We start from the raw sequence: 10,512 nt of genomic DNA, 5'->3' as shown, positions 1-10,512 counted from the left end.
TACAACTAGACAGGGCCGGCCCAAGCCTTTATGGGTCCCTAATCAGAATTGATTTGGGGGCCCCTGGGTGCTGCCAATATGATTGAATTTGGTCAATGCTTGATTATTCGCACACTATAAATCTAACACACCCCTTATCAATTTTATTAGTTGTAGATGTTATTGCTTACTACATACCAATGTCTGCCTGGTATGATTTTACCCTACGGTTTTAAATGTAACAGTAGCACACCTATATTTACCCAATCCTGTTGATCCTCTGTTACCAGTTTTGTGGACTTCCTAGAGAACAATTTGCAGCAGAAGCTGTAGACAGTATCATTTCTTTTTGAATAAGTGAGCAGCTCCACTTACATTTTTTCCCCATTAATTAACTTTCTGTAGGTGTAGTGGAAGCTTCGGCCATCATGATTTTCAGGGAATGTGAAGTTTTCCTTTATAGGCAGTGGCCTCTGCTTACCAGATCAGTCCTTTCAGAGTCAGATGACCACATCAGTGGATGCACGTGCTGGGAAGTGCTCCTCGCATGCAGAGGATGGACCTGATGAAAGATGAAAATAATAATAAAAGCTAGCCATGTTAGATGTCATATTAAAAGGTAATGCAACTGTCTGTAAAAAACAAAGGCATGGTTTATGCATATAAATATAATGATCTGGGATTGTTGAAAAATCATCATCAGCTATAGCACTGGAACTTGGGGCAGGTGGCGTTGGTTGTGCCCCACGTCCAAAATATTTCAACAGTGCTCCTAGGGAAGTTTCATAAGCGTTCATATTTGACAGAAAATTTGACAAAATATGTTATTTTCTCAACACAAATTATTATACACAGCAGCAAGCCATCTGTACACCTAAACAACAACTCTTAATCTATAACTAGCTAATTGAGGCATAATGTATTGGAATATAATAGCAAAGACCCCAAAATGGTAGACTAATATAAATAATGTTAAGCTGTTATCAGTACAAAGTTTATGGAACAGAAGCTTATTTTTATTACAAAAAATATATATACACAGGAAAGTTATTTTTACACAGAAGACAAAAACTTTAATCTAAACTTGCTAAGTAATATGTTGTACTATAATATATTAAGATGTCAAGGCTATTTACTGATGTTTAATCAAACTTTCCTAAAAAATCAGATATGCTACAAAGGCTATGTTAACTAACTAGCCAGCTAATGTTAGCTCTTAACAGCCTAGCTACTTAACATACCTTTATTGTGCTGTTTATCTCTTCCTCTGTTTTCTTCTTCCTTTTCTCTGTACCAGAGGATATGTCCTTTTTTGTGACATTGCTGTTTTGCTGTCTGAATGTGCTTGCATCCTGCAGCCCGTTAACATAATATTGCATTTAATATTGCGTTCTGTATAATTACCATTGTCCATTGACAGTATAATCACAAAAAAAAAAAGAAAAAAGAAATGTGCTCTTGGGGGCCCCCTGGTGGCCCCCGGGGCCCTAAGCAGCCGCTTAGTTCGCTTATGCCTTGGGCCGGCTCTGCAACTAGACGACGTTCCTTAGCCAACCGCAAGCTTCTGGTGGGAATGTAGCTCTGCAGAAATTATTTTATGTATGCTGGAGCAGGCCCAGTGACTTCTCTTTATGCCAGCATCAGAGCCTTGAATTTGATACGTGCATCAACCAGCAGCTAGTAAAGAGAGACAAAGAGAGGTTTATCATGCACTCTCTTTGGTTCATTAAAGACCAGACGCGCTGCTGCATTCTGGATCATTTGCAGGGGTCTAATTGCACATGCATGGAGGCCTGCAATGAGAGAGTTACAGTATTCCAGTCTAGTTATGACAAGTGACTGAACAAGCAGTTGTGTGGAATGTTCAGAGAGGAAGGGTCTTATCTTCTTGATATTGTAGTGTGTAAATCTACATGATCTTACGGTATTTGAGATGTGGTCTGTGAAATTTTGTTTGTTATAGATGGTTACACCTGTGACCTTTTTGGAAGGTGTTACTGTTGTTGAACCCAGCTGCATGGTGATGTTGTGTTCAACAGCAGGGATGGCTGGAAAGACAAGGAGTTTGGTATTGGCTGGGTTAAGTTGCAGGTGGTGTTCCTTCATCCAGGCCGGGATGTCTGCCAAACAGGCAGAGATTCGAGCAGTCACTGTGGTGTCGCTGGGATGGAAAGACAAGTAGAGTCATCGGTGTAGCAGTGGTAAGAGAAACCATGTGCCTGAATGATGGGTCGCAGTGATGTTGTTTATATAATGAAGAGAAATGGCCCAAGCACTGAACCCTGAGGTACCCCAGTAAGTAGCTGATGTGACTTGGACACCTCACCACTCCAGGCTACCTTGAAGGGCCTACCTGAGAGATAGGAATTAAACCAGTTTAACACAGTCCCTGTGATGCCCAGTGAAGAGAGTTTGGGGTGTAAGATCTGATGGTTGACTGTGTCAAAGGCTGCAGAAAGGTGCAATAGAATCAGGACGGATGATTTGGATCCAGCTCTCACCTGTCTCAGCGACTCAGTGACAGACAGTAGAGCAGTCTCGGTGGAGTGTCCACTTTTGAAGCCTGACTTATTGTCATCTTGCAGCTTGTTCTATGAAAGATTTTATTGAAAACTGCCCTTTCAAGTGTTTTTGCCATGAATAGGATGAGAGAATCTGGTCTGTAGTGTTCTACTTGTGTGGGATTAAGTGCAGGTTTTTTATGCTTAAATGTAGTGTGAAAGGTGCCTGCAAGTTATTATTAAAAATATGTCAAAGACATCTGCTGTCAGTGATGTGTCAGGCGATGGAAGGGGAGGACAGAGGAGTGTGTTGAATGTTCTAAATGAGCTGCGAGTGTCTGTGGTGCTGTTCTTGGTCTTGTTCTGGTAATAGGACGTTTTTGCAGATTTAACGTTATCTGAAAAGGTTGCAAGTAGAGAATGATACTGAACCAGATCTGCTGGATCTTTAGATTTCCACCATCTCCTCTCAGCTGCCCTGAGGTCAGTCCAATGTTCATGAAGGACATCAGAGAGCCAGGGGCTGGGTGGTTTAGTATGTGCTGGCCTAGATAAGAGAGGACAGATGCTGTCCATACAGGTTGTTAAATTAGAGTTTAGTGTGTCTGCGGCAGTGTTTATATCTAGGGTGGAAAATAAGTTTTGTGTGGGAAGATAGGTAGAGACAGCAGTGGAAATGCATGAGGGTGAAAGAGAACAGAGGTAACGGTGAAAGGAATCCAAAGGTGGAGTCTGTTTTAATGCAGATGGGAGAGTCATGTTGAATTGAACTAAGTAGTGATCAGAGTTACTAGAATATTTGAGTTGGTACAGTTACATGTAAAAATGAGGTCCAGCTGGTTGCCCGATCTGTGAGTTGCTGAAGTGCTTAGTCTTTCCTAGTCAAATAAGGCCAGAAGAGCATTAATTTCAGTGGCCTGGGGCTTGTCTTGGTGTATACCAAGTACCACAAGTGGCCTACCATCCTCTGGGATGGAGGACTGCAGGACATCCAACTCCTCAAGAAAGTTTGCCAGCTGACCTGGAGGGTAATAGATGACAACAACATGCATGTTTGTGGGTTGCATTGTAGTAATAGCATGGAATTCAAAAGAAATAATGTTACATAGAGAAGAGTGTGGTGAAAATGTCCAGTTGTTTGGAATGAGCAATTATTGTGGCAGATGTAAACCATTGATAAGTGTTACGCCCTCTAGGCGTATGTGTTTTGTTTTCTCTCTGTGTGTTTTCTGTTGCAGGAGCCTGCCCCATTGGTTCCTCCATTTGCCTTTGTTCCAGCAATCTGTCTTGTGTGATCAGCCAATTGCACGTGGAGTCTTGAGATCACCTAGGTCTATAAAATCCAAGATGGCTGTGATATGAGGAGACCTGTTTTTGTATTGCTTGTGGTTTTTATTTTTGTGTTTTGTTTTTTGATCATATGTATGTAAATGCATTTAATTATTCTCAGTAAAGTCTGCTTTTTGCGCTTCAAGCCTTGTTGGTGGTCCGCTTGAGCTTCTGTTTATTTATATAGGGTTGTTCTAGTTGGTTCGGTTCTGGTTTATGTTGATGTCCCTTCGATACCCCTAGATTAATAGGGATGTAACAATAAGACAATACAAAAATTGGCTTTAGAGTCCAGTAGTATAATGTTTCTTTCCATATTATTGATCATGAGTCAATCATTATTCAACAGTTTACAGCAATCCATTTTGCAATTGAATTAATCAATCAGTCCAAGATAGATTGATTATAAGGGCTTTTCTAAAGATGCCTCAATGTACACTGCATCAGACATAAGCATACTGTTTAGGTCGCTGAGTTTGACGTAGTTTGAAACTTAGAACTACATGTCTTGAGATCCCTATGTCTTGATATGCATTCCTTTAAGCTGTGTTTGAACGAAACAACGTGTCCTCATCTTGTGCTGTCTGTTGTAAGGGTGGTTGTTCTCTGAACAGATATATTTTGTCTATTGACCGGTTTCAAGTGACGTCACTGTATGACCACGCCAGTGTTATGATCAACTGGGGATGTATGCATAATTTCACTTTGCTTTTCAGCAGATTCGTTCAATGTGAATTGCCAAGGAAGACAAAGACATTTTGCACATTCTACATTTTTTTTTGATCATTATTAATCTGCGTTGTTTCATTGATGTCTGTTCTAATACATTTGACACAGTTTAAGAGTGATTTTAATGGTTTCACAGGGTAACATCTGGTTTACCATGTTAACGTGGTTAAATTGGTTGGAATGGGAACTGACGATTACACTTATCAGAGTAGTCAACCACAAGTGGACTTATTTTATTTGCAACATTAAAGCATCATAGGCTGAAATGTGTCAATAATTGGCCTACACTCTTAAATTACTTAAATAGCTTCATAAAATGATTATTCTTTTTCAGTTAATAGAGCACAACAGTCGGTTTCCGGAAGTAAAAATCCCATTAATTTATCCCTTAAACGAATTGATTTTCAAAGATAGCTTATAAACCTTTAAAGACAGACCTACCGTGTACTACGAGATTGTGCATCAATGATGTATGCTTCTGTCGAAGCCATCCATCTGCGTAATCTCAACTTCATTGTTTAAAAATCGAATACCAAATTATTGATGAATGCCCATCCCTACCTTAAACTACTGATATCAGTATGAGCTTTTTTGCCAAGTATGCTTCCACATACAAGGAATATTTCTTGGTGACAGATGCTTCCAGTGCACAAACAATACAACAACAAGACAGAACAAATAATAATAATTATAATAAAAATAAAAAGCAAATAGAAATATATGTATATATAGAAATAAGCAATAAGACAAAAATATACATATAGTATGTACAAATACAAAATTGTTTTATACAGTGCAAGTGAATGCAATGCAGAATAGGTAGGACATGTTAAATAATGTGTAGCGCCCCCTAGGCCTATTTCCTGGTACTAAAGGGCGTGCCTGGGCTCTTAAATTAATCCCAATAAACTGTATATAATATATAGAATTCTTGCTGACCTCCTGTTTAAATGTCTGTTTGTGTAACTTTACTTGTGCTTTGAATAACTAATAAACTTTTAAACCACAACCCTGTATACTTACTTGTGTGTAACTGACTTAAACCATATTCACATGAAATATCATTTACATATTCAATCTATTACCCAATGATATCTTACACTAAATAAATACTTAGGACTCAGTTATTGAAATGTTAAATAAAAATAGAGTTTACTAAATAAATAAAATATTAAATTCACCAAAAGAATGAATTCTCAATATAAACAAACAACAACAAAAATAAGATACAAAATGTATCAATGAAGAAAAGTATTCAACAAATTGAATACAATTAGATCACCTCAAACCTCAAGTTTGAATTAACCTCAAAATATAAAAGAAAAAAAAAAGTTACACGCACCTCAATAGCCTCAAAATGTAGTAAGCTTAAAAACTTGTAGGCTAAAATACAGCACATAACACATCATGAAACACACACGCGGGCCCACACGCACACACAAACACACACACACACACTACCCGTGATTCACCCACCCCAGTCCTAGCCGGCAAATGAGCTAAAACTTAACAGCTAACCGTTGCAGGCCTGGAGCATCGCTTGTGTTCGGTGTGGCCAAACAAAATGACCCCTTCACTCCCTTTGGAGCAAAAGAAACAATTCAAAGATACCTTAATCCCAAGTGGTGGTTCTTCCGTCGAATTTCCACACCGTCACAGGCAGTCTCTCACGCGCGATGACCAGGGGCTGGCAATAGGCCTATTTCACAAAATGGCGACCGCAACCGGAAGTAGGGTAACGATTCTTCCGGTCGCGCCGCCGCTCTCTACGATCCCCATTCATTCTTGGACATTCTTCGCAAAATGGACTGTGAACAGCGTGTTTTTTCTCAGTCATTCATGTACTTGCCAAAAGTACATATATCCGATGTTGTCCGTTTTGTTGACATTTTTCAGGGAGATGTGAAACGATCAAAATTGGACAAAGGTTACAAATTCTTTTTGAGCAATTTATTTTTGATTACCAAGGTATGTATTATTTACTGATAGGCGATTTACCTTTTGTTGGTTTTATGGATGAATTTCAAAGTGGTGTAATAAAAAAAAACGAGTTTTAACCATGTTTGTGTGTATTTGGACACTTCAGTCTCAAATATTATTGCAGGGACAGTGGTAATTAGGGCCAGATGTTATAGGTCGTTAAGAAAGCGTGAGGAACCACATCAACTTGAGGTAAATACATACTGGATTTAGCTAATGATGTATGGTATATTTTTTGATAACCAAGATAAATTCTACTTGTCTCAGTATCAATAGTTACGTCAGCAGCTATAGTTAGAAAAAACAAAACAATGTTACATTCATTAAAATGGCACTTGATGACACTTACTATACCAATCTTCACCCACAAAATCAATAAATAAATAGAAATGATGTCTGATTGTATGTGTGATATCTAGTGGCTTTAAAAAAAAAATCATGTTATTTAGTTGTCCAGGAGAGTGCAGCAATCTTACACTAGATTATGGCTCATTTTCATGTCATCACCATGAATGAAACTAAGAATTGTACATCTTTACAGTAAATTTATTTTAACTTTGCTATTTTATCTAAACATGAAAATAATGAAATTAAGGCAAATAAATAATAAAAAACTAATTTTACACTAATGATATTACATTTTACACTCACCCGGGGGAGCGAGGCTGTCGTAATCGTGCTCCTGCACCAGCAGCGCGGCATCAGCACTTTCCACTTCTGCTTCCTCGAGTACACAACAGACACCTCTTTTTGCCGTCAGTGTCTGGCGTAATTTAACTTCTCCCCAGTTGTTCCAGGAAAACCGAGAAGGTACGGCCTGCGGTGTAAGATACTTACGACCGGACTCTCTAACACAGACTTCGTCCTCCGTGATGTGCTTAGCACACAAAAAAGTACTGCCTTTCCTCACTGTGAACGTCGGCCCCTCCTCTCTTCGTATAGCCCATATCCAACGCCTTTTCAACATTTCATCGCAAGGAAAGCTGTGAAATGATAAATAGGGTTGTTTATTTTTCGAGTTGAAACATAAAGGTGCGCATGTCTGACTGCTTTTAGATTCCGCCATTGTTCTCCGACTGCTGCTGCTAGCGCGTTCACCGGAAAATAGTTTACCCTACTTCCGGTCTCGGCGGCCATTTTTTTGAAATAGGCTAATCACTCACGCGACCGGCATCCTCTCAGTGACGAAATGTTAATTTGAGCAAACCTTCAACAACTACAAAGTCTTCTGCTTCCAAGTTCACAATTCAGTCCGATTTGTGTGCACAAGACCTAAACAAAGTCCAACTGTTAAATATTCAACGTTTGTCACGTTCTATTTTACAGTTTAACCACTAAAGCATGGAGCAAATCCTCAACGCAACTTCTCCTCAGCTATATCGTCTTTTTTTTTCTCTTTCTTCCCGGTTGCGCCCTTTCACCTCACGTCACCCCATGCATACAAAAATCATATAGTAAAATATTTTTTACCACCAAACATCAAAATATTACATATTACATTATACATTTCACTTCACCAATGAAATCCTTTAAACAAAACACATACTTGAAACAAACACAATTGTATATCAAACTACAACTCCCTTTTATTTACCTAAAATGAATAGAATGGATATGAACTACAATAAATGTGTTTCTTGAGCTTACATCTAAATTCTAATATTGTATAACTTTAAAATAATAAGTTATTTAGCACTTAGTTAACTTAAATGCTTTTTAGCACTGCGCTACAAATATAATTGACTAGGCTGTGTATTGCATTAATTATAGTAAAGTTTTAACTGTTCATGAGATGGATAGCCTGAGGGAAAAAACTGTTCTTGTGCCTGACGGTTCTGGTGCTCAGTGCTCTGTAGTGCTGGCCAGTGGCCAATAGTTCAAAAAGGTATTAGGCTGTGTGAGTGGGGTCCAGAGTGATTTTAGTAGCCCTTTTTCTCACACTGGAAGTGTATAGTTTTTGAAGGGAGGGCAAGGGGCAAACAATAATCCACTCAGCAGTCAGAACTGTCCTTTGTAGTCTTCCGATTTCTTTGCTGAAACAAACCACACAGTTATTGAAGTGCAGAGGACAGACTCAATAATTGCTGAGTAGAACTATATCAACAGCGCCTGTAGCAGGTTGAACTTCCTTAGCTGGTGAAGGAAGTACAACCTCTGCTGGGCCTTTTTCACAATGGAGTCAATGTGGGTCTCCCAGTTCAGGTCCTGTGAGAAGGTAATGCCCAGGAACCTGAAAGACTCCACTGCTGCCACAGTGCTGTTTAGAATGGTGAGGGGGGTCAGTGTTGGGGTGTTCCTCCTAAAGTCCACAATCATCTCCACCGTTTTGAGCGTGTTCAGCTCCAGTTTGTTATGGCTGCACCATCATTTTGGATGAGACAGATGACTGTAGCTTCGTCTGCAAACTTCAGGAGCTTGACAGAGGGGACCTTGGCAGTTCAGTCATTATTATACCGGGAGAAGTGTAGTGGGTAGAGCACACATCCCTGGGTGGCACCAGTGCTGATCGTACATGTGCTGGAAGTGAATTTCCCCACTCTCACTAGCTGCTGCCTGTCCGTCAGAGAGCTTGTGATCCACTGACAGATAGAGGTGGAAACAGAGAGCTGGGTTAAGTTATTTAATAATAGCGAAGAAAGCTGATGAGCTGAAGTTCACAAAAAGGTTCCTTGCATATGTCCCTGATCTGTCCAGATGTTGTAGGATATGATGCAATCCCATGTTGACGGCATTGTCCACAGACCTGTTTGCTCTATAAGCAAATTAAAGGGGATCAAGAAAGGGCCCAGTGATGTCATTCAGGTGGGCCAACACCAGTCTCTCAAATGACATCATGACCACAGACATCAGAGCGATGGGTCTGTAGACATTAAGTCTTTTGATCTTGGGTTTCTTTTGGACAGAGATGATAGTGGAGTGTTTAAATCAGCAGGGAAGTTCACACTGTTCCAGTGATCTATTGAAGATCTGCGTGATGATGGGGGCCAGTTGATCATCACAGGATTTTAGACAAGTGGGTGAAACAATGTCTGGGCCCTGTGCTTTCCTTGTCTTTTGTTTCCAGAAGACCCAGCACGGGTCTTCATTAGCTGAAAACTTGTTTTTCATCTTCTTAGAGTAGCTTCTTTTAGCCACTTTAATTTCCTTAGTTGTAGTGTTTTTGGCCTGATTATACAAGATATTATCCCGTTTCTGTAAGGATCCTCTTTGGCATGACGAAGCTGTCTGAGTTTTCCTGTAAACCATGGAGTGGTGGTGGTGTAGTGGGCTAAAGCACATAACTGTTAATCAGAAGGTCTCTGGTTTGATCCCCACAGCCACCACCATTGTGTCCTTGAGCAAGGCACTTAACTCCAGGTTGCTCCAGGGGGGATTGTCCCTGTAATAAGTGCACTGTAAGTCGCTTTGGATATAAGCGTCTGCCAAATGTATAAATGTAAATGTAAACCATGGTTTGTTATTGATGAACGTTAAATAAGTCCTAGTAGGAATGCACATATCCCCACAGAAACTGATATATGATGTCACAGTATCTGAATTTCTGCCTGTAGGTTGGAAGAAAATGAACCAGACAGTGATCAGAGAGTCCCAAAACTTCTCTAGGGAGAGAGCGATATGCATCCTTTAATGTTGTGTAGCAGTGGTCCAGTGTTTCTGTCCCTGGTTGGGCATGTAATGTGCTGTCTGTATTTTGGGTGAGGTTGGCTTTGTTAAAATCGTGGGGAGTAAAAATAATGGAGTCTGGGTATTGTTGCTTCTGATCAGCTATCTGTTGCAGCGCTGCATTCACGCACGTGTGTGGAGGAATATAAACACTCACCAGAATAAATGATAAACTATACATTTCTACCTATCAGGATATTTTTAAATAAATGTAAAATATATTGTTTCTATACTTATAATAGACAACAACCTAAAATTATTAGTTTTATATATTCCCAATGTTTTTTATTCAATAACATTATTCACAGTGCTTCATGGGATTGTATTCCGT

This window comes from Xyrauchen texanus, chromosome 8, assembly GCF_025860055.1.
Source record: "Xyrauchen texanus isolate HMW12.3.18 chromosome 8, RBS_HiC_50CHRs, whole genome shotgun sequence".
Lineage (NCBI taxonomy): Eukaryota > Metazoa > Chordata > Actinopteri > Cypriniformes > Catostomidae > Xyrauchen > Xyrauchen texanus.
The sequence above is the reverse complement of the archived record's forward strand: the minus strand, read 5'-3'. Positions refer to the sequence as shown.